Raw genomic sequence first — 25726 nt, 5'->3', positions numbered from 1 at the left:
CATGCCAGGGTTGCCAGCTCCACCACCAGTAGGGGATGTGCAGGAGGCAGCGAATCAATGACTCATCATTAATGTTTCTATCCCTCTTTTTAAAAAAAAAATATATCTTTATTGATTTCAGAGAGAGGAAAGGAGAGGGAGAGCTAGAAACATCAATGATGAGAGAGTCATTGATCAGCTGCCTCGAGCCCACAACCCAGTCATGTGCCCTGACCAGGAATCGAACATCGATCGCCTGGATCCTAGGTCGACGCTCAACCGCTGAGCCACGCCCGGCCGGGCTCTATCTCTCTTTCTCTACTTCTCACTGAAGTCAATAAAGACATATTTTTTAAAAAAAGGATTGCTAAATTTAGGTTTTAAAACAGCAGGCTTAGGCTCTTTGCAAAATACATACTTAAAATACAGTAATAAAAGAGATTTGAAAATAAAAGAACTAAAAATATTCCAACAAAACAAAACACAGGAAATAAATAGAAAGACATCAACAGCCCTCGCTGGTTTGGCGCAGTTGGTTGGAGTGTCGTCCCATACACCAAAGGGTGGAGGGTTCAACTCTTCTTGGGTCACATACCGGGGTTTCCAGGAGGCAACTGATTGATGTTTCTCTCTCTCTTCCTCTCTAAAATCAATTAAGAAAAAAAGAGGTGATAGGAAACAATACAGAACAGAAGGTTAAAAGCACTAAATAGGGTAAGGACAGACACTGTGAATTGGTTAAATGCACTGTTTTCAGCGAGCAAAATAAGAAACTAAATACACAAACGTTTTAAGACAAGAAGGGGACATGTTGTCTCAATTAAAACAAAAGGAAAATGAAAGAACACGATCAAAATACAACTGTCCTGGGTTTTTCAGTATATGTCTCAGAATTGAAATACTTTAAAAGACCCTCCTCCCAAAAGCTATAGAGAGGAGATAGAGGAAATAAATAATACAATTAATAAACTTGATTTAATATATTAATATAGTATTCCTTGAATAGGAGCATTTTATTTCTTGAATAGGAGATATATATATTATACATGAAATATATACTTATATATATTTCCATAGAACTTTAAAAAAAAATGAATCATGTTCTTGACCAAAAAGAAAACCTTAACAAACTTAAAGAGGTAGAGATCTTACAGGTTACATTCTCTCATCACATACCAATAAAGTTAATTGGAAATTAAGAAATACACACTAGGTAAATCTTGTATGAAAATTGGAATCACAGAAGTGTCTTAGCCCATTGAGTTTGTTATGACAAAATATCACAGATTGAGTAACTTATAAACAACATAAATTTATTTCTGGTAGTTCTGGAGGCTAGAAGCCCAAGGTCAAGGCACCAGCATGGTCACCTCTGGTAAAGGTCCTCTTCCTCCTTCAGAGTGGGCACCTTCTCATAGTGTCCTTGCCTGGTGGAAGCAGCTACGGACCTTTCTGGATCCTCTACTATAAAGTCACTAATCCCGGTCATCAGGGTTATACCTCACAACCTAAGCACCACCCAAAGACTCCACATCCTAATACCATCATCTCGAGGGGGTTGGGATTTCAACATATGAATTTGGGAAGAGGGGGAAGGTGGGGACACAAACATTCGGACTTTAGCAAGGAGAAATATGGGAATGCCTAGAAGCATTGGAAAAACAAACACTTTATACTAAGAGAATGGGGAACAGCAAAACAACGCAGAGGAAAATGTGAAAGAAAATAAAGGGATAAAGTACTTATCTTGATCAATCCAGTAAGAACAACAAAAACAAAACAAAAGAAACTTTGAAGAGGGAATTAATATAGTTAAATGCTGAAATTATTAGAATAGATGAAACAACAGAAACGAATAATAAAGACTCATTCTTTAAAAAACCAATAAAAATAGATACATATCATGTCAGCCTGATTAGGAAAAGGGGATAAAATAAAAATTAGACAAGATCAACGATATGAAAGTAGGAAAAAGATGAAAAGAATTCTAAGTAAATACTAAAGGTGACTCTGGAGAGTACATTAAACTAATAAAACCTAGAAGAACTAAATACTTCCCTTGCAAAATATACAGTATCACAAATGGCCCAGAATTAGTGAAAAGTTGAATAGGCCAATTATTATAGAAGAGACTGGAGAAGTGATAAATGATTTCCTACTGAAAAAACAGCAGATGGATGGATTCACAGTTGAATTTTTAATCTAACCATTAAAGAATAATAGATAATTCCAATAACATTTAAACTATTGCGGGTCTCAGAAAAAGAGAGAAACTTCTTGAGTTAATTTTATGAAACCAGGATACCTCAAATACCAAAGCCAAAGAGGGAATTCAACAACAATGACAGTGGAAAGTGCAGGCCAATTTCGCCTATGACTATTGATCCTGAATGTTTACATAATGCACTGGACGATGCAATAGAGAAATGCATTAAACGAGCAATATGCTGTGACGAAACAGGCACTTCCAACCAGGAAGTCTGTCTACACATTGATTGCATTAAAAATTAAACGGAAAATAGCCCAACCATTACCAGTGAGTGTCAAAGAGACATCAGATAAAGGTCCAGCAACTCCTGCCACAGAAAGCTCGAAGCAAAATAGGAGCAGCAGGCTTTTACAGATAAAATAAAGAAAAACACAGGGGGAGGGGGGTAGAAGGGGATATATGGGGGATAAGTGGTGATGGAAGGAGACTTGATTTGGGGTGGTGAACACATAATACAATATATAGATGATGTATCATAGAATTGTACACCTGAAACCTATACACCTATGTAATTTTGTTAACCAGTGTCACTCCAAAAAATTCAATAAAAGAAAGATTTTCTGAAGTTAAAAAAAAAGCCCACTATCAAGCATTATTTTAAATGGCAAGAATTAAATCTTTCACTTAAAACCAGGAATCATACAGGCATCGCTATAATCACTTGTATTGGTGATTCTAGCCAATGTAAACAATCACTAGTATAAATAATGGAAAAAGAGATAAAGTCCCTGATGTTGGTGATTATTTATTTTATTTTATAGAAAGCCTAAGAATCTCTTGTGAAAAAAACAATAAGAGGATTTGGTGTGGATGGGTGATTACAAAATAAACTACAGAAATAACCAATCTCTCTCTATTCAGGCAAAAGCACCTAGAAAAGGAAGTGGGAAGGATATTTCATGGGGAAGACAAATACTAGAAAATAATTTTGTATAAATTTATAAGAAAAGTGCAGAACATAGATGAACAAAACTATAAAAACATCCTTGGGAAATGTCAGACAGAGTACAAACAAATGGAAAAGTCTATTACTATTTATAAATATGTGAATTTTCTAAAAATTAATACACAAATTTGATGCTGTCCTAATTAGACTCTTAATATCACTGCTTAGATGATGTTTAACAATCATCTTAATTTAACATTCATCTTCCCCTACCCACGCTCCCTCATTATGACAGGAAATCCTCAGCTGTGTTTCCCAGGTGCCCAGGAACAATCCCCCTCATGCTCTATTGCTGTATGCTCCTAGTCATGTTATCTCGACCCTGCATTGGTCACCAGTGTCCTTTATGAGAATATGCCTTCACTGGGCAGAGCCTTTCTGTATTGGTGGTGAGGCTGCACAGAAATCTATGGCAGACTGGGTGAGAGAATGACCCTCTGTGCTGTACTTTGTCACCAGGCCCAAAATAGTACTTCCTAGACCCTAAATCCCACAAAGTCATTTGTGAAAATGATTCCTCAGTTTCTGGCCCTAATTTCCTTCCTCAAGGGGCTCAAAACCATTGGAAGACTCTGTGGGGGAGCAGGGAATGCAGGCACCACACTATTCCCTTGATTGCTTTTGACAGTTTTTCAAGGCTACTGGCACAAAATGTCCCTGTCCTTCATTCAGAAACATACCCTCTAGTAATGTCAACTTATTCACATAGATGGCTGGAGATGTCAGCAGTCTATCAGGTTTGTAACTGGTAAGGTTCAAAATCCCGGCTTGGTCTCAGGTGGACCACCCAAGACCTAATCCTCTTTTCTTATGTCCCTGTAAACCAGACAGAAAATACTAATTCAAAAGGCATCTTGTCCACCTACTCCAATTCTGTTCCTTTGTTGTCTCCTTTAAAATGAAACTACTATGCATGGAGGGAAGAACCACACGTTTCTGAGGCTGATGCCATCCTGGCGGGAGTTACGGCTGCCTGGCTTCCCTGGGAATTTAGAGCTTCCGCTTCTCAGCAACACGGAGCCCTGGGATTTCTGTTGCTTGGTACTAAAGTGGGAACATTCATAATAAAAGTTAACATAATAACAATGGCACCGTGTAGGGTAACAATTTAATTTTATTTCTTATTTCTCAAAAAGCTTCCTTAAGGTGATGTGGAAGTTGTTAAGGCCCTGTTAACTTCTCTAAATTCTGATAAAGCATATGATTTTAGATCCATTTAAAACTTACAAGTTGGAAAAATAATCGTGTAAAGTGTAACATATAACATGGTAATAACAGTTTAAGTGTAGTATAAAGTGCAATACAGTGTAAATGATAGTGAAAACGATTAACAAAAAGGTAAAGGGGAATTCCTCCTTACCCTCATGTGACCCTACCAGTGCATTTTTGACATTGACGTTTTTAGGCTAGTTCTGAGCGAACTCCAGTCTCTTCCTTCTGATCCCTATTTCTGACTCAAGGGTGATGTCCACCTTAGCTACTGAAGGGCCCCTATCTGCACCACAAAACCCAGTCATAAAGGGAGAAAAAACATTCACGTGCCAGTCATGGACATGATAAAGTTCTGTGTATGTTTCCTAGAGGTTTTCTAGTGGAAAGGCACCAGTCAAAAATTCCAGGTTGCAATGCCTGCTCTGCCACTCAATCTGAGATGTAAATCCAGCCCAGCAAACTCTTAGCCCAGTTTCTCTCTATAAAAAATAGCAACAACATTACCAATTTCAGGAGAGTTTTTATAAGAATAAATAAAGGAGTAGAATTGGAAATACTCTCAGTGCAGTGCTTGGTCCATAGTAGGTGCTCAGTTTATATTAAAATTATGTTTATTTACTCAAGAAAACAAAACCTTTGTCCACAGGAAATGGTTTTTAAATGTGAAACTTCGTATTGTTTCGGAGGCATTTAGGGGAGGTCTTCCTTAAATTACATTTTATAGGTAGTTGCCAACTCGGTCCTCTCTCTCTCTTCCCCTCTGTCTATAACGAAAACTATAGTTTATCTCCATCTGTATCATGGTCTGAAATGAACCTGTATAGCCTGGGGCAGGGACCACAAAAGTGCTTTCACAAAAAATGGAAGGGAGGAGCGCGTGGGGACTGTCCCCCAGTTCTCTAAAGTTCATTTCATATAACTCCCAATACCCTAATTCTAAAGTGGGGAACAATGAACCACAAATACTTTAAAATTCATTTCATAATCTTCTTTAGATCTGTATGTTAAAATGGTTTCCTAAATCTGCATTTTCCAAACTGCTGTGGTTCAACGTTTTCCGAGCAGTCACCCCCGGATTCAAAACTGTCCCTTACTTCCCAGTGTCTATCTACAAAGGACCGAGCCTCGCTTGATTTTATTTTCTAACTTTCGAGCTGCCTGGGATAACCTTTTATTCTTCGCTCCACTAAGATGCTGGGATACAAGACCCGAGGAGCCCCTTCAGCGACTCCGGACGCCCAGCTCTGCGCTGCGGGAGGACGCGCCGCGGGAACCGGCGCCCAGGCCCGCGGGGGGACACGAGGCGGCGCGAAGGCGGGGCCCGGCCAGCGCCCTTTCGCATCCTCCGCGCGGGGCCACCGCCCAGGGGCCACCGCCCAGGCGCCCCGGTTGCTAGGTCCTCTGTTTGCGGCGTTCTAAGGGCGCCCGGAGCGGGACCAAAGCAAACCGGAGGGGTGGTGGTGCCGGAAAAGGCCGAGGACTGTCCTCTGTAAGCAGCCAGGAAAAGCAGCGGCTCCTCCGTGGGTGCCCCTGCTCCCCAGCTCTCCCGGGACAGGGGGTGCTTCAGCTTCCCGACTCCTTGGTTGCTCCCAACCGTCGCCGCCCCGATGCGCTCTGGGCGCCCGCTCCGCTCCGCACGTCGCGCACCCCCGGCCGCAGCCCGAGAATGGTCTGGCCCGCGGGCGGCCGCCACCCCCTTCGGCGGCGCCAGCTGCTCCAGCTGCTCCGGGTCGAGCGCCCGATCCCCCAGCCGTGGCTGCCGCGGGCGGTGGGCGGGCGGAGGAGCGCACCGACCACCCGCTCAGCCTGCGGCCGGGGCGGCCGCCCGCGGGAACCGGGAGCCCCGAGCGACCGCCTGCCGCGGGGAGGCGAGGACCCGGGCTGGGCTCGCCTCGCCCTGGTGAGTACCTGCTGCCCGGGTGGCCCGCCCTGGCCCCTTCCCCCCCCCCACCTTTCATGTCCCCACGACCGCGAGGTCTCGGTCATTGATCTGGGGACACTGCCCTTCGCGGGCGCAGCAGGACCGGGAGCTGCGGCTGTTAGTGCAAATGATTCAGCACCATTCGTGCCCCAGAGGTTTGGGCATAATGGGGACGGCGGGGACGAGGTCAGTTGTGCGCTCACCCCGGTTTCTAGGCTCTAATTGAAAGCCCGGGCCGGCGGGGTCAGGTGGGGTGAGCCAGGAGGCTCCCTGCGGGCTCGTGTGAAATCCATCCTCTCCCCGCAGCCTGCTGGTGCGTTTGCGGGCAGTCTTCAAAGTGTGTCAGATTTGTGTCTTTTTCACACCTGCCAGTGAAGTCTAGGGCTATTGTGGATACGTGTTTCTCTACTTCTTGCCCCATTAGATGCCTAAGAGATGCCATCATCCACTTAATTTTACATCACATGGCATTCCCCCGCCAACGTGTGAGAAAGATGCTGTTATCAAAGTTTTCTTGTGTTCAGGATGGGTTTGATTGGTCCTGGCATAGGAGGAAAAGACTTAAGGTAGAAAATATTTTCAAAGCATATATATATAATATATATATATATATATATATATTATATATATGTGTGTGTGTGTGTGTGTGTGTGTGTATATATATATATATATATATATATATATAACATTTCATTAAATCATCACAACGTTCCAGAACCAAATGTAGAAAGTGAGGGGCAGGAAAGTTAAATTATGTGCTCAAGGTCACAGAACAGGAATTTGAATACAAATCTTTATGACCCTAAAGCCCACGCATCTTTCACTGTATGAAGAAGTTGTTTATCCACGTGTACGTATGCTGTATGGTCTATTAAACAATTGATTTTCATAGGAGTAATCTCAAACTACAGCAACAGCAACCTGTAAACTTACTGTATGTGGAATTACTGTTCTTTAGTGTGAAAGAGTATGCTTTGAACTATGGGGGAAAAACACTATTTTCTTTGAGAGCATATGTCAGAAGGTAGCATCTGGACGACACTGCATAGGAGAGCTAGGTCATACCAGGAGATGGTCAACACATTTTTGACAGTGATATATGGGGGCTGCTCAAGTGTTGGTGAAATCAATCAGGGTATTGTTTTCTTTTTTAAACTTTAAGAAAACATTTGCAGTAAGAACAGTTATCTAGCTCGTGGGGTGTGTGACAGAACTGTTTTTCTGCTACATGTTACCCGTTACAAGGTGACAGATAAACCCAGACTAATGTTATTTGATTCATTACAGTTCTGTGACTTGGCATAGCAGGCGATAATTCCATTTTACAGACTAAGGGACTGAAATACAGAGAAGGTTCAAGATCACACAGTGGTGGGATCTGGACAAAAAATATATGTTGTAGCAAAATGTAGTTCTGTATAGTGGGAATTGATTTGTTTTGGCCCTGCCCTTCAGAGTCAGCAATTAATTATATGGACCTTGTGTGCTCCTTCTTCAGAAATAATAGTGGCTAGGTTTTTCTTTGTCCCTTGCTTGGTCATTTGACTTGCTTTCATTTATGATTTATGTATTCTCTCTCAAGATATGCAACTCTTGTTATTGTCTCAGGAGGCAGGTTGCTATAGTACAAATGCTCATAATCTCTTAAGTGCTGGAATGGTGTTTAATGGCAGACAGGAACATAGTCATCTTAGCTCATTGTTTCTAAAGTATTGAACCATTTGCATTGGAGAGTTCTTTTTAAAATTAATGGGGACATTGATAGACAAAAGCCCACTGCCTAAAGAAGGCCATAAAATGGAGGCGCGAATTTACATTTGTTGTTCTGACCAGACTGTAAGAGAAGTAGGGTGTTGTGATGAGTCTTAACTTTGATTTCTAGGAGGCCATTTCTTTTAGTTCGTTATATGGCTCTGTAGACTGTCCTGAACCTTGGTGTGAAACATCTTGTAGTCCAATCTGGTTAATCCGAAGAGGGACAGCAGAATGGTGTGAATGAATAAGCAAAAATACAATGCCGCTGCTATTTTTTTTTTTTTAAAGGAAAGTGCATGTTCTAGTGGTGGAAGGTCAGCAGGATATTTTAAAACTGAAGCAACACATTTTATTTAGATATCATTACTGAGAGTGTGAATTTAATACAGACTTGGCTTTAGAACTGCCCCCCCCCCTATGTATTTATTTGTCAAATGACTACCTTCTGCAGACCATTTGAATTTTTGACTTCAAGAAACTTAAAGTCTAGCTGGGAAGATATTTAGTTATATATGAGTAATTAACAAAATGATTAGAATTGACTTAATACCAGAAAAAGGTGATTAGCAAACTTGAGTGCTGTGCCAATACCTTCAGGAGAAGGAGAAATAGTAGAGGGTGATCAGAGCTTCAGGAAAATCTTCATGGGTGGAAGTGAATTCAGTAACTGAGAGATGGGAAGGATTTTGATAGCCAAAGAGAAAGCCAGAAGAGAGGTTCAGCTGAGAAGTGCACATATACTGTTTGGACACACCATGACAAGTTATGAAGAACCTTGAATATCAGACACTGAAATCTGCTTCTTATCTGGTAATCATAGGGAACTAGTGTATATTTCTTTTCTTTTTTAAAAGTATTTTTATTGATTTATAGAGAGAGAGAAAGAGAAACATCAGTGTGAGAGCATAACATGGATTGGCTGCTTCCTGCATGCCCCCTACCAGGGATGGAGCCCAAAACCCGGGCATGTGCCCAGGCCTGAATCGAACCAGCAACCTTTTGGTGCACAGGCGACTCCCAACCAACTGAGCCACACCAGCCAGGGCATGGTGTATGTTTCTGGGCAGGCTCAGTTTCTCTTTGGCTGGTCTTGCTCACATTCTCCATATTCCTTGTTCTAAGTGCCCTTCCAGAAAATGGTATATTTCCTTGCTACAGATATTAAAAGGATTAATTTCAACTAAACCAAGAAAAAGCTTTTATGCAAGTACAAGTTTTCTAAGGAAGTTTGCCTTTTTAAAAGCTTTCCCTCTCTATTATAGAATTATGAGCAATTTGGAAATTATAAGAATATACAGAGGGAAAAAAATCACCATAATCTTACTAATTAAAGACAACCACTATTAATATTTTGATGTGTTTTCTTCCACTCTTTTTTCCATGCATAGTTTTAATCATGCTATGTATATTACTTTTTATATATTTTTTACTTTAAATTTTATAACATTAATTTTCACTTAATTACAGTTGGACAGTGAACATTTAAAATGCCTATATTATTTCCATTAGGTTGATGTATCATAATTTTCTAATCTTTCCTCACAGGCACTATATTGTTGATAGAAATAAACAACAGTGTGATGAATATCTTTGTTCATAAGCCCTTTTCTGTATTTTAGAAATCCGTTCCTTAAGATAGAATCTCAGAAATAAAATTTCTGGGTCAAAATGTATGACTTCTTAGTTTGACTTTTTAAAAAATGAGATATAATGGACATAAAACATTATATTAGTTCAAGGTGTGAAACCGAGCAAGTCAAAAGAATGTCTGTAGCCACCCGTGTTTTCAGTGAGTCAATGAGAACTGCCACAAGGCTTTGCAGTGGAGAAAGATTGGTTATTTTATTATGAATGTTGCCACCCAGGAGAACAGGAAGCTGATGCTCAAAACCCGGAACTCCTCTACGGTTTACAGACGAGGTTTTACAGAGCAAACTTCATGAGTGATCCTGGGTAATGGGTCCAGGGTCGTGGGCTGTGCTGATGTCAGTTTTTATGCAAGTTTCAGCAGTTTGATTTCTTCAGCTCCTGGTGGCATCTTGTCCACGTCTACCTGACTGTGGCTAAGTGGTTTCTAACAAAGAGGTCTGTAAGACATCTTTGGATTATGAGTTAGTGACATTATTTTAGGAGCAGAAAGAAAACAGATACTTCATGCTTAACAGGCTACATTCTTATCTTAAGTAGAGTATGCCTTCTAAAACTTGCTGTATAAGCAGGCCTACAGGACCTTGGACATGACTACATTCCAGTGTAGCTCTGGCTCTTAAAAAGTGCTCATTTAATAGTTTAATTAAAAGTTAAATTCTGATGTATCTAGTCTGTTATGATTTGCAGTCTGATTCTGGTATACTACATATTTATTTTATATTTGTAGATATTGTGAAATGATCACCACAAAAATCTAGTTAATATTTCTCACTACACATACATAGTTAAAAAAAATTTTTTTTCTTGTGATGTTTATGCAAGCTTTGAAACTCTACTGGATTCTGTATTTTCTCTTTGGAACATTTGCATATTAAGTATAGGATATTTACATATTCATAATAACACTTAATCTTGTCCATGGCTCCTCAGATTACACTCTTTCAGGCCACCTCTTTGGACTAGAAAGACTGGTTAAATCCTGGGGACTGGGAAAAAGGCAGTCATTTGGGGACACTGAGGGAAAAAGATGTAAATAAAGTTGGAGAACAGGTTTGGTGAGAGTGACCAAGAGTTTATAGCCAGAGAAGGTGTTATCATCTCCACGTACCACATGTTGCTAGTGGGAATGGGCTCTTTGTGGTATCTTAAGAAAAGGAATTTTCGGAGACTTGCATGGGAGGATGAGGTATTGTAGAAAGCTTTATTTCTGTAAACTCAAATCCGAGTTTCCTTGGCTTCATTTCCCTTTGTTGGACTAAGGAAGAAGTATAGCTGTGGCTTCAATAGGGCTAGAATCAGAGCCAGTGTCCAGAATTTTTGCTCCATATTGGGGCTGTGTCCACTCTAGCATCAGGCTAGCTTAGTTTATGTTCCCAGTTGCAGTCCATCAGTCCGTTACATGTGGGGTCCCCAAAGCCACATGGCTATGGAGGAAACATGGGCAAATTCAAGAGAGCCAAGAGAGCGAGCTCCTTTGTTTAGGGGATTATGTATACCAAAATTTTCACTGGCTTGCAATGGCCCTACCTCTTCTAGCCAATGATTTCTGTTTCCAGGTTTGACTGACAAACATCTACCCTAGTCATTCTGACTCACTGTGCATGAGTTCATCTCCCCTTTGTTAGACACCTTCCCCAGTGACCTGCAAGGAGGGAATGGGCCAATGGTTCCCTGGGGAGTGTGAAATTTCAGCTTCCTGGTGAAGCTGCCCAGATCTCAATGCTGTAATGTCTGGCCTTCCTTTTGCTCTTTTCCTATTATTAATAACTAGCTAATTACAAGGATTTTAAAGGGACATATGTGATAGACTGCTTTCTGGTCTTAATATTGTATTTGTGGATTTTAATGCCCCCTCCCCCAATATCTATTTAAAACTTCAGCTTCTTTCACCCTTCTATATCAGATTTCCAACTCTCCAGCTTTAGAATCTTGCCATTGCAAAGCTTATGAGTTCACTCTTGCACTCTGATGTGGAGAATGCACATAGCTGAGGGCAGGAGTTCCAGTCTTCCCAGTTATCAGCAGAAGCTTTGGTTACAAGATACAGGAGTGTGCTGGACAGTGAAGGCCCCCCCCCCCAGCCACCTTCCCCATGAACATTGCCGGAGATGGCCTTTAAGAACAGCAATCCACCTGAGCTTCCTCCCACTCTCCTTGGGAAGCCATTGAGGCAGGGAACCCTTAAACGTGAGGACCAGTGGAAGGGGAGTCAGCAGATAAGAATGTGTCTTGAGAGCACAAGTAAGGAGCAGAGAGGCAGGTTCTTATTATATTCTATCTGTCCTGGGAAATCTGAAATGAAATAATGAAAACTGAAGCATCACATTACAAACCAAAAAGAGAGCTCCCCTTTTCAGGACCTGGCAGGTGATTTCTGGTGGAAGCAGGACATTGAGGTAGGCAGAGTATTTTGGGGCAGAATTTGTCCTGTACTTAGTTGGGACTTATTATTTAAAACAGTTTGCTTAAACTTGTAGAAGTTGGTAAATCTATTTCTGTTCCTCTCAGTCATCATCTGTCAGAGTTGAACTGGACTTAGACAACAGTTTTCCCATGGTTAAGTTAAAAAAACCTTAAATTTAGATAGACTTGCCTATTTATTCTCCACTACCCCTTATTTCCTAGTTCCTATTTGACATTTATTTGCTAACATACTCGCATATTACATATAGCAGTTGACAAAGCCAAGGTGTTGGGATTGTTTAGGCTCTGGGAATGTGAGTAATAAGTACATTTTTTTTCCTCTTTTTTCTTTCACTTTTTACTTGCAAGCAAGTGGTTGGCCTATGTTTCTTTGACTCCTTTGAAAGTTTAAAGTTAGGTGGTTAAGTGGTCACTGGGTCTCTTCTGGGGCTTCCCTAAAGGTCTCTGAAAACCCCTTCCTTTGGAAATTGATGATGGTTAACTGGGTTTGCTGAATTATCCACATTCTTGGGTTGTGGCACCCAAGCTTTCAAACTTCTGTCTTATTTTTGTTCCTCTGCTTAGCTGTGTTAAATGGAACACTGTATTTGACAAAGGATTATTTTGAACATTTCTCTCTCTATTTTGGAAGTCTGAACTCATGCCACATCTAATCAACAAGATGACAATAACTTGTTCTTATAAAAATTCCCCTCTCTCCTCCATTAGTGTATTTGCAGTAAAGTTTACTTTTCTAAGTAAATTGAACATTTGTAGATTTAGAAGATGGATCAGCAGTAATTCAGGCAGCAGCTTCAAGACTATTTCAAGGCTCTGTTTGATTAGATTTTTTAGGGCTGCTTAGGCATATGTATCATTTAGGGTAGTACTATCTTTTGCAAGAGAAGTGACTCCACTTAAAATTTATTTGTTTAAAATCTGCTTTACTTGGCGTTGTCCTAATACTAGGTTTGACTGTCTTTGTGATATGAATGGTGATGCATGTGTATTGGTAGGAAAAGTTAGCAACTGTGGATTTAACTTGAACCATTGCATTTTATGGGAAAATTTTTATGTGTAATTATATCATCACTATTATTTAAAATCTATTTCTTCAAGGTCCTTAATAAATGAAACCTGCAACAATGTATGACATTCATAATGATTGCTAAAAAATCAGGACAATAATTTTAGCACACATCTCAGTTTATATTTAGAATCAGTCAGCCTACAGTTACCCAACAAATATGTGCTAGATACTCTATAGTCAGCTCACTGTACATGAAACCAGATGGAGCATTTTCATTTAGCTTTAGGTTTGATGACATTCAAGATTATAATATTTAGTTACTTAGCATCTCTTAATCTAGAATACTAAAGATTGGCAGATATTATTTCTTTCCTCCATTTTAACAGTGTGAAAGTCAACCTGGAGAGATGAAAACAGGCAAAATTCACATGAAAAATCACAGTAGGAAAATTCACATGAAGAATCACAGCTGCCCCTTTTAGAAAGAAGAAAACAGGCAAAATTCACATGAAGAATCACAGTAGGAAAATTCACATGAAGAATCACAGCTGCCCCTTTTAGAAAGAAGAAAACAGGCAAAATTCACATGAATCACAGTAGGAAAATTCACATGAAGAATCATAGCGGCCCCTTTTAGAAACTAATTTTGATATTAGAAGTTAGTATATTTCTTCAGGTATTTAGGTTTTCCTTGATTTCTTTTATGATCATTTTATAATTTTCATTATACATATCTTGAATTTCATTTTCTTTGGAACAACTGTAAATGATATTGCATTTTAAATTTCTGTTTCCATTTCTTTGTTGTCAGTATATGGAAATGCAATTAGTTTTTGTGTGTTGATGTTGTATCTTGAAACCTTACTGAACTCACATTTTGGGACTATAGATCCTTTTAGCTTTTCTTTTTCTTAAATATATAGACAAAATGTCATCTGAAAACTGAGATAGTTTTCTTTCTTTCCTTTCAATGAGTATGCCTTTAATTTTTTTTGCCTTATTGCAACAGCTAGAGCTTCTAGTACTGTGCCAAATAATAATGGTGAGAGTAGACATCCTTTCCTTGTTTCCAGTCTTAGAAGAAAATTATTCTGTTTTACTGTTAAGTATAATGCTAACTGTAGGTTTTTTGTAGATGTTCTGTTAGATTGAGGAGGTTCCCCCTCTCTTCCTACAGTACGGAGACTTTTTATCCTGAATGGATGGTAAATTACATCAAATGCTTTTTATGCATCGGTTAATATGGACATATGGTTTTTTATTAGCTTGTTGTGCATTGACTAATTTTTGAATAGTGAATCAGCCTTGCACACATGGAATAAATCCCATCTGATCATATATATACACACATATATATACATATGTATACACAGATATATACATACATACACAAACTTTGTTACATTCAATTTGCTAAAAATTTGTTAAAGATTTTTGCATTTATGTTCATGAGAGATATTGATTTTTAGTATCGTTTTTGTTGTGTTTTTTAAATTTAGTTTTGGTTAGAATACTACTGGCTTCATATGGTTCTAAGAAACTACCACTTGTTGAGTTTTGGTATTGTATCAAATTCAAATATCTATAATTACCTGAGAAGGCATCTACATATCTCTGTAAGGCCAAATTTTTTATATACTTCAACCAAAATAATTTACCAGAATAAATGCAGAAGCAAGATATTAAAGAAATTTGATAAAGTATAAAACAATGCCCCTCACTCCTTTTTTAAAAATTATAGCTAATTTTAATAAAGTTGTTTTTGATAACATGTAATGTTTTTATTATTGTTATTTTAAAATGAATCAATAAAGACCTTAAACATTTATCAGTTTTAATTTCTAATAGGGTAAATATTGATAGGTATAACCCCTCCCCCACAAAAAAAAACTCAACAAAATTTAAAGATTGTAAGGAGTTCCAACACCAAAAAGTTTGAGAATCACTACTGAGACAACCAAGGCAAGGAGAAAATTGAAGACAGAGGCAAGAGTGTGTGCATCTTATGCTTGACATTGGTTTAACCAAGTTGTTCCATGTGCTTGTTTCCTTTCTCCACTAATTCTTTTCACAAAAGAAGCTTTTCCTCCACAATGACTCACTGATATGTACTTTCTGTCCTAGAATAAATATGGTAAATAGACCAATAGAGTTTCACAATGCAATCTTCACCAAATGAAACCCCTCAAATTATTCCCATCCTAACTTTAACAAATACCATATATGGACATATAACTATATTTTGCTATAAATTATAATATAATAACAATATGAACTCAGTGATGACTTATGCAAGGATGAATTAATTTAGAATGTTTTATTAAGGTTTGACTCTCAGATAGTACAAGAAATATTTGAATTACTGTCCTTTTATTTTGATTATTGTAAATGGCTTTTCTTTTGTACTTTTCCGCAGTACTTTATTAAGGCATATTTTTATATATAATAAAATATACAACTTGGTGAGTTTTTAGAAGATTTTGGTAAATGATCTTGCAGGTAAGTAGTTTGCAGTAGTATGAACATGCAAGATGAGATGAAAAAGAGTCTAAGAATATCAGTGAGGGACAAAATAAGATGAAGTGAGCTAAGGAAGACATCGACATTAGCTTACGAAATCCGCATTCTGAAATTGTGTATGTTTATTAGAGCTAGTCCCATATCTAATACTGAGTTTTCTATCTTCTAGGCAAGGGGGAAACACAAAAAGTTTAATGATTAATGGAAAAGCTCATTAATGAGAAAAACAAACCAATTGCCTAAGAGGAACAAAGTTGTGTCTGTATAGAATTCAGAGTGAAATTTCTGCTATATAGTTTCTTTTAAAGTGGATTCCTTATAGTATAAAGCAAAATGCCCTCAACATTGTTACTGTGAAATTCAACAGGATTTGTTGGGCTATTTTTTATAATGTCCTTCAACAGAGGCCTGTGGTGTGGCTCTGTGTCTTTGGGGGAAATAACCTTTCAAGATCTGATTATTTTCTTTTCTGACATAAGCATAATATTTGCCTTGAGAGCATTGAGATGCAGGTAAAGATCACAGTATGTTCTTAATAAATATCAATTCTTCTTCTTAAAGCAGTTCTGTTAGGGTGGCTGTGACGAGCAATGTGGTGTAACCCAAGTATAAAAGTCTCTGATGACCTGGCTTAATCCAGGAATGGATTGTACAGTGCCTTAGAGAAGGGAAGTTCTACATATTTTTTTAATTCCTTCATACATATATTTTTCTTACCTAAGCCTTTGAGAGGCAATACATTTGAGATTTTATTTTCTGAAAATAAAGTATGGTCACCTTTCTTTTTGAGTGCTCACAGGAAAAAGAAGGGCCCAGATATTTCCTGTTCAAACTGGATAATTCAGTGCAATGGTCATGGTCTTAGGTTTGGAGTCAATTGCATGTGTGTTGAATAAGTTTATATTCTAGCTCCCATTACTGTCTTGAAATTATATACAACTAATTTGATAATAACATAGCTAAATATCTTTCATATCAGAAATTTCTGTTTTCATCACTGCCAGGTTGGAGTTTCCAGGTTTAAATAAATGCTCATTTATTTACAATATATAAAATAATATATATTAATTATATAATTATTAGTTAATAATTACTAGTATATAGTATTATATGTTTTGATAATATAATAAACTATAATTCATGTTTACATCTCCTTCTCCAGATACCAAAACACCTCCTGCTTTATTAGAATGCCTTTTGGTATAATTTTGACTTAAACTGACTCTTTAAAAATGAGTTATATAATGAACTATAAAAATCAATTATAAAGATATTTAAATATTTAAATATTAGATTTTTGCTACCAATTTATTAGTCTTGCTTTCATAGTTGAGATTAGTAGTTTCTAATAGGAAAACTAGATGAATGTTTGAGTTCTGGCAAAGAGTATTCCTTCTCTATAATATGTAAGTTCTTCTGTATCCCTCCCTCCCTCCCTCCCTCCCTCCCTCCCTCCCTCCCTCCCTCCCTCCCTCCCTCCCTCCCTCCCCCCCTCTCCCTCCCTCCCCCCCCTCTCCCTCCCCCCCCCCTTTCTTTTCTTTCTATGATTATAATTTCTCTGTGTGAGTTAAATTTTGATTAGCATTCTGGTTTAAGGTCCTTTTGTTAGGCCGTGTCCTCTAATTTGTGCGCTCTTGTTTGTGAGGAGCCAGCTAGCTCAAGGACTGGGAAGACGAGAAAAAAGCTTCTCTGGTTCCTACAGTCCCCTGGGCACATTTGTAACTTGATCTCCCTTCTGACTGGTGTCTGCATCATTTTTATCCCGATGGTCCACTTAAACAGCTGCCTCAGATTCCGTAATAGGTGATGGGTTATTATTTTAACTCTATGAAATTTAGTTGTGTATTTGGTAGGTAAGAGAGATGTTATGTAAAATCAAGGAAAAAAAGTAATTCATTGTTTGGTTATAGGCTTCCTGGAGGGAGTTATATTCAAAGTATAAACCAAATATTTAGCATAGTGTAGGTGAAATAGTCATATAAATCTTGTTAATGGAATTAAATTAATAAGGAAAACCATTGCTGTAAACATACCAAAATTGTCCAGTCTTTGGACCACAGTAAGTAAGGCTTTGGAAATTAATTGTACTCTCCCCCGCTAGCTCCTTTTCTGGCCTGAAAGAATCACATTTAAATTGAAATTCAAATGTAGGAAACTGAGTTTTGCCTACTTCCAGCCCTTCTGTCTGTGCTTGAAGAGAGAATACTTGGCTTATGCCCAATTCTTTACCCTCTTTGGACATCATCAGAACTGTAGATGCGGCAGCCTGTTTTTTCCTGAGATGAATCAGCGGTGCTGTCTGCCAGTCGGCTCCAGCCACGCTTGGCTGTTGACTAATAGTTGGGCCCGTAGTGTTAAGTGAAGTTGCACAAATTAGAAGACCATAAAGTCATTTGATTTGAGCCAAAAACTTGAAACAAAAAAATGGTATGTGATTTTCTTTTTCACATTTAAGACTGTATAAGTTTGTAACTAGGAATATTGAAGATTAACTTTGCAGAAAGACTGGCAAAGACTTGGATTCTCAAAATAGATTTTTATGGAGCATGATCTCTGCAGTGCTTCCAATTTTAATTCTCATTTCGATCTGATTACAATTTAAAATTGCTTTCTTCTGATGCTAAATAATTTTAGTTCTATTTTAAAGTTATATAGTTTCCATACTAACTGGCACCTACTATATACAGTGAATGATTTGTGTTAAATGTTTTAATTAGATCACTGTGATAATATTGGACTTTTGTCTGATTAGGGATATAAAATATTAAAACCATATATTTGTTTCTATACATGTATGCATGTATATACAATATATATTTTTAAAAGGCTTTTCTTTAATAATCAAATTGTCCCAGTATTTCAATAAAGTTAAGATATTGAAAAGACATAAAATGCCTTTTAGATGAATATAGATGATAAAAGAGTTGGATGGTGTTAAGAAATTAAGATCAAGAGAGAATAAATGCTTGTTTTTTTCTTTTTGTTTGACGTTTTAATAGAAATGTTTTTTCCCCATTACCACACATAAAATGGAAACAAACCACAACTTAGTGTATTTTATTTGGTAAGTGTTCAATAAATATGTTTAATTAAAAGCAAGAGTGGAAACAGGAATTGGAAAAATCAGTTTAATATTAAAATAGATGAGAGAATAGGCTGGTATAAACAGTATAGGCTAATCCAGTAGAGCTACTTTTAAAGTTTGTCTTCTTCTTCTTTGATGTAATCTTTGGCAGAGCAGAGTATCATCTAGACTAAGTGTGGATAAGCCAGATATCAAAGTAATTCTAGTGATAATTTGTGATTACTCAGAAAAATGGGAGATGTGATTTATTCTTAATTTATAATTCGTTTCACCAAAATTTCATGAGTACAATAATGGAGAGCTGCTGTACCTATTAAAAAAATTAAGCTCCACTATGTATCAGGCTCTGTTTTGTTCATATTGCTCAGAGAGGCACTCCCCTTTCCAATGAAGAGCTTTAAAGCAAGTGCTTTAAAAATGTGATACAGTGTGGTAGATGTAACAGTGGTGATGTACTGAAGGACAGTTAATTCTGGAGACAGAAGGAAAGAGGGGACAACTAAGCTGTGCTTGAATGGTGGGTAGAGAAGAAAAACATCCCAGGAGTAGACAAAAACACAAATAAGTATATGCAAATTAGAAAATGAATAACATTTTTAGGATTTTCTTTTTAATTTCATGATTTTACCTCTAGTTAGAATATCTTTCAAACATAATTGGCTGTAACTCATGGTAATAAATACAATTTACTTCTTGCCATAGTATATATACACGTCCCCCCCCCATGAGTAAAAGTTTCAAAACTCAGTACATATTAATACTTTTTATACTATATGCAATGCAGTCGGGCACTGTTATATTTTCATCTAGTCTATTCTATTAAAAATGTTTATTCAGTCACACTAAATTGTTTTCATTGCCTTCTGTGGGTCATAGTCTGTATTTAAAAACAAAACAAACAAACAAACAAACAAACATGCCTATACTAGAGCTCAGAATTAATAAGGAGGCCCCTTTAGTACCCAATGAGCATATCTGCAAAGAACTATATGGCTCTTTCAAGATTGTAAGAAACATACAGATGGCTTTAGTGTATTTGCAGTTCAGAAGGCCACATGGTATAGTACAAAGGTCGTGAGAATACTTGTCCAAGTCTTGAACAAGTTATCAATCTCCCTGAATCTCAGTTTTTGCATCTGTAAAATAGAATTAATAAAACAATCTATCAGGACTAAATGAAATAACACATCTATTTTAACATGGCTCTCAAACTTGGCTGTACATTTAAATCACATGGGAGCTTTAACAAATTTCTATGCTCAGGCTGCATCCCACACCAATTTAATTGGATGTTTGGGGCTGGGACCCAGGCATCAGTATTTTTCTTCAAAAATATTTTTATTGATTTTTAGAGAGAGCAAGGGAGAGGGAGAGAGAGAGAAACATCGATGTGAGAGCGAAACATTGATCAAGCCTGTAACCTGTGCATGTGCCCTGACCGGCAATGCGACTGGCAACCTTTTGCCGCACAGATCGATGCCCAGCCAACTAAGCCACATCAGCCAGGGCATCAGTATATTTTTTTAATTTTTGAAACTTTATACTACTTGAATAGCAACTCTCCATATCCCCATCACTCCAGCCCCTGGCAAATCACTCTGTTTCTGCTTGTTTGACTATTTTAGAATCCTCATAAAAAGGGTATCATGCAATATTTTACATTTATGACTTATTTCATTTATCATAATGTCTTTCAGGTTCATCCATATTCTTACCTATGGCAGGTTTTCCCTTTTTAAAGCTGAATAGTATTCCACTGTATGCACACAGCACATTTTCCTCATCTAGTCATCCATCAGTGAACATTTTGGTTGTTTATATATCGTGGTTGTAAATAATGCTGCAGTGAGAATGGGAGTGTAAATATCTCTCTGTAATCCTGATTTCAGTTATTTTGGATAAATACCCAGAAGTGGTATTGCTGGATCATATGGTAGTTTTATTTTAAATTTTTTGAGGAACCTCCATACTGTTTTTCATAGTGGCTGCACCATTTTATATTCCCAACAGTGTGCAAGGGTTTCAGTTTTTCTCATGCTCACAAATACTTGTTATCTTTTGGTTTTAGCCATTCTAACAGGTGCGGGGTGATATTTCATTGTGTTTTTGATTTGTGTTTCTCTGATAGTGATTTTGAGTATCTTTATATATACCTGTTGGCCATTTATTTGTCTACTTTGGAGAAATGCCTATTCAAGTTTTTTTGCCCATATTAAAATTGGTTTATTTGTTTTTTGCTATCGAATTGAAGGAGTTGCTTGTATATTTGAATATTAACTTCTTGCTAGATATATGGTTTGCAAATATTTTCTCCCACTCTGTAGGTTGTCTTTCCCCCTTTTTGATTATTTCATTTGCTATGCAGGAGCTTTTTAGTTTGTCGTAGTCTCACTTGTCTATCTTTGCTTTTGTTATCTGTGCTTTTGGTGTCATATCTAAGATATCATTGCTAAGACCACTGTTATGAAGTATTTCCCCTATGTTTTCTTCTAGGAGTTTTATAGTTTCAGGTCTTATGTTTAAGTCTTTAATCCATTTTGAATTGAGTTTTTGAATTGAGTTTTGGTGTAAGGTAAGGGTCCAATTTTACTGTTTCACAAAAATGTGAATATCCAGTTTTCCCATTTGTTGAAGAGATTAACCTTTCCCCTTGACCATATTTACATGGGTTTATTTCTGGGCTTTCTATGTTCCATTGGTTTATATGTCTATCCTTGTTCCAGTGTTATAATGTTTTAATTACAATAACAGTAATAAAATGAAAGCATGAAGTGTGATGCCTTCAGCTTTATTCTTCTTTCTCAAAATTGTTTTGGCCTTTTGGAGTCCTTTATAGTTCAATATGAATTTTAGGATTGTTTTTTCTAGTGCCTTTGGGATTTTGATAGGAATTGCTTTGAATATATAAATCATTTTGGGTAATATGGACAGTTTAACAATATTAAGTCTTCCAATCCATGAACATGGGATGTTTGTCTATTTATTTGTGTCTTCTTTAATTTCTTTCATCAATGTTTAATATTTTTTATGTATAAGTCTCTCATGTTTTGGTTACATTTATTCCCAGGTATTTCAAAGGATGTATATTTTTTAAAGCTCTTCTTCTGGTGCAGTCAATGTGTAAATGCCTGACTGTGAAGCCTGTATAGCACAATGTGTGGAACATGATAGGTATTTGGTACATGTCTGGTTCCCTTGATTAATGATATCAACAACAAAGTATAGCTAACTCTCCTGTGGTGCTTACTGTTTTAGGCACTGCTCTAAGTACTTTTTATGTCATGTAGAAAATGCTGTGCTTATTATTATTCTATCAAATAATACAATAACATGGCTTAGATAAAAAGGGAGAGCGCTCTTTACTAGAGAGGAAAATGGCTGCATTTATCATTAGGAGTTCAGTTACCCATGTCATTATTTCAGTGAATTAGAGGACTTGGCTTTCATTGAACAGCCTCAAGGATATAGATTGAAAACTTTAAAAAGTATTTTAGGTCCTATTTTAAACCTTACACAATAGCTTACATGGCAAGTGTAACAGATCAATTTGATAAATACCGAAAATACATAGCAGTTCTAATTTTAGCAAAAATGTATTGATATTATGTGGTAGATTGTGACTGGTATGTATATTCCAGATAGTACAAACAGTGAGCATTGACCTACAAATGCTTCTGCAGATCATCATTCACTTGATACCAAAATCTGTTAGGCTTAATACTGTGACGACAAGGCCATTTTTATGTTTTTATTAACAAGGTTTATATTTTTCCATTGAATTAAGTAGGACTATTGTCTGCTGGTATGCTTTTTTGATATTGTTGTTTGTGTTGATTTTGGTCTTAGAAATTTTATTTATTAATATTTGGTCTTAGAAAGCTTCTTATTAATTATTTTTCAACATGAGTTTTCTATAATAACTACTTTAAAAACATCTAAATAAGGATTTATTTCAAATATATAATCTATTTTCTTTGCATTTAGATAAGAATTTACTCATCTTATAATCTTTAGTTTGCTTCTTAGTTTTCATTGACAGTTTCTATAACGGTTACTGAGAAAACATTTTTTTTATGGATATGTGTATTTCTTATATTCAGTACACATTCAAAACAAATATTTTTCTTGCGCCAAGGAAATGGATTTATAAATTGCTACATCAATTTTGCTTAGATGAAATGCATGCTTATCTTACATTTTTCTTTGTGAATGTTTTCAACCTATTCAATTATTAAAACATTTGTAAGATACCTATACTTCTAAATTCAAATGAGTTAATAAAGGTAAGGCTCTTAGAATAGGGCTGGTGCTTAGTAAGCGTTTAATACATGTTACTCACTCTCCCCTGCCAGTGACTTACAAAAACGTATGATGAATAAGTTTATTATGGTATAGTCAGATATTTGCAAAAGAAATTAATGAATTTTGAGTGTTGGGACTGGCTAAAAGTTTGTATTCCTGTATTTAGGTGTCAGTGCACCTAAAAATGAAATGCTTGATATGTCAAGGGGCATCATATATTTAAAGTTGAAGTTAGGTATTAAACTTTGAAGTGCCTGATTCTAGGAAGGGAAATTAGTTTTTTGGAGGTTTTACAGATAATTTAGTTTAAAAAGCTTTGCTCTTAAGGACACTAAGAAAATTGAAGAATTGTAAACTTAAGGAATGCTTAATCCTTTACTCCTCAGTCTTTGTACACACAAGATTACATTCATTCAATTAAAACAGAACAGTTTTGAGGGGAAGTATTAGTAGAGAATGGAGAAACATTTTCTGAATGTAGGTTTTAAATGAAGGATTGTTCCCAAAGCATTCCAATATGACAAAACCGAAGCTGGGAAAAATCCACTGGGATTAGATCCCAGAGCTTGTGAGAAGTACGGAAGCCATTGTGTTATGAAGACTGACGTGTATGTCAGTGGGGTTATTTGCCCTGTGGTCTCATTCCCCTGTCATCATTCTCAAATTGTCTCCTTTGACCTTGTAAGAGTCTCATGTGATTGAAAATTAAACCCAGAAGGTGGTACACAGATAGGTTTCAGGACACCATTGTCAGAGACTCTGTGATTCACTTAGGTTAATAACTAAACATATTTTGTAGAGGCTAATGAAATTATATATTCCTGTGTGACTGAGAAAACTGGCTTGATTTTGTTGGAAAGAAAAATTTAACATTCAACTGCTTCCTCCCACCTTCCTTTTGTTTTTCTCCTTTACTTTATTTCTTCCTTCTTTCTTTAATTTCCTTAGAAAAATTAACTGCATCCTTCTGAAAAATGTTTCCATATAGTGAAAGGAAACTGTACATTTTTTTTTTCTATTTTAGATTTTCTTTTATTAAAGGGCTTGAGATGTTAAAGTGATGCTAATGAAAAACAAGCCATGGCATTGTTGACCACTAGCATAAAACTGTGTGGTTTAAGGCACTGTGCTCTGTCTTCCCATCAACTTCATTGATTTTTGTAAAGAACGTAGTGCTCGTAGAGGGTGTACTCTAGAGGTCAGTCATAGTAAGAGTGATTTGGTGAATCGGAATATGGACAGCAGTGTAGGGGCGAATTTGAGGCTTGGATGCAGGGAGGTAGAGGGATGTAATTTTTAAGAAAACAATGATCTTGATAATGGAACTGGGTTCTAGCTTTAGCTGGTACCTAGCATGGCCTTAGGCAAGTCAACTAACTTTTTAAATCTTAGCTTCTTCATTTGTCAAATGAAAAAACAAACCTATTAAAACGGCCTTATGGTGTTATGAAGGGCTAAAGGATTTAGATTGTTAATGCCAATGCAAAACTGGTCTTTGCTCGAGTAGTAGGATGCCAGTCTCACCACTTATGGCAGGGTGTGAGCCAGCCGGGCTGGCAATTAGAAAGGACAATTAAACATGAACTAGAACCCACAAGAACAAACTAGAGCCTATATCTGACTCTTGCCCCTTCCAGTTTTGACAGTGTTGGTGACCTCAAAAAAGAGCTGGTGTTCTTGACCATGGGGCTGCACATGGTACCTGACCCCCAGGGAGTCTAGCAGTGCCAGGATTTGGGGAGGCTGAAGAAGATCTAGCAGGAGCTGGAGGAGCTGCAGGCTCAGATGCTGTCCTGTGCCTACAAGGGGAGCCAGCAGAACAAGAAGGCATCTTAGTTCCACTTTTTTCTTTTCAGGTTAATAATTGGAAATATTAGTGCCTTGTGCAGTTATTGCACAGATTGTTGGTGTCAAAATTGGATTTGGAAATGGATCACTCATGCATCAGTCATTGTTTTCCCTGTCCCCACCCAACTGCAGGCACTGATCCTGTTTCTCTACAGTCTCAACCCTTCGCCCCTGAGCTAATCCCGCCTAGGTCAAAGAATACATGAGGATTCTCAGCCCTTCCCAAGAGTGAGGCCTGCCATGAGTTGTGCTATCTTGAACTGGAAGCTCAGGGATGGGACCTAGCAATCTTATTCAAGTCCTTCAGGAGATTCTGATGAACATTTAAGTTTGAGAATGGCCAGCACAGAATAAAAGCTTAAAAGGTGGTTGACATTTTCATTAGTTCTGTACACTAGAAATTTGGATGGTCAATCTGTTGCTATTTTTCATCACAGTTAAGATCACATCCATTGTAAGACACACCATTGTTTTATTTACTTGAGGAAAAACCCTCTGCAACTTCAACTATGAAACTACTTTTTTTCAGATACTGCAACTTTATTTTATGTATGTTGGAAGAGCCTTTTAAAGGTAATATTTAAAATATTACTTTCTACATACAAAAAGGAAAATACAAGTAAAATAGATCAATCAAGGCATGGTTTAAACTTCACATTCAAAGACAAGTAGTTCAGTCTCGTCTTCATTCAGCGTTCTCACTGTCCATGTTTTCCCATACAGCATCATCTCTGTGTCGTCAAGAGCTGATGATACAACATTTCTTGAAAGAGTGTTCTTTTATTGTCTCTGGGTTTTTCTCTTAG

General features: G+C 37.4%; 1 protein-coding gene across 1 annotated transcript in view; it reads left to right on the top strand.

The window, feature by feature from the left end:
- The first annotated feature begins 6078 nt into the window (after window positions 1-6078).
- Window positions 6079-25726, top strand: part of TTLL7 (tubulin tyrosine ligase like 7) — a 118152-nt gene continuing 98504 nt past the window's right edge. Inside the window, exon 1 of the mRNA XM_081145123.1 lies at window positions 6079-6306. The gene's annotated coding sequence lies outside the window, so the exon portion shown is untranslated. The remainder of the gene's footprint in view (window positions 6307-25726) is intronic.

The sequence above is a fragment of the Miniopterus schreibersii genome, assembly GCF_964146895.1.
Source record: "Miniopterus schreibersii genome assembly, chromosome: 8".
Taxonomy (NCBI): Eukaryota; Metazoa; Chordata; class Mammalia; order Chiroptera; family Miniopteridae; genus Miniopterus; species Miniopterus schreibersii.
This window is presented reverse-complemented; position numbering and strand designations above follow the sequence as displayed.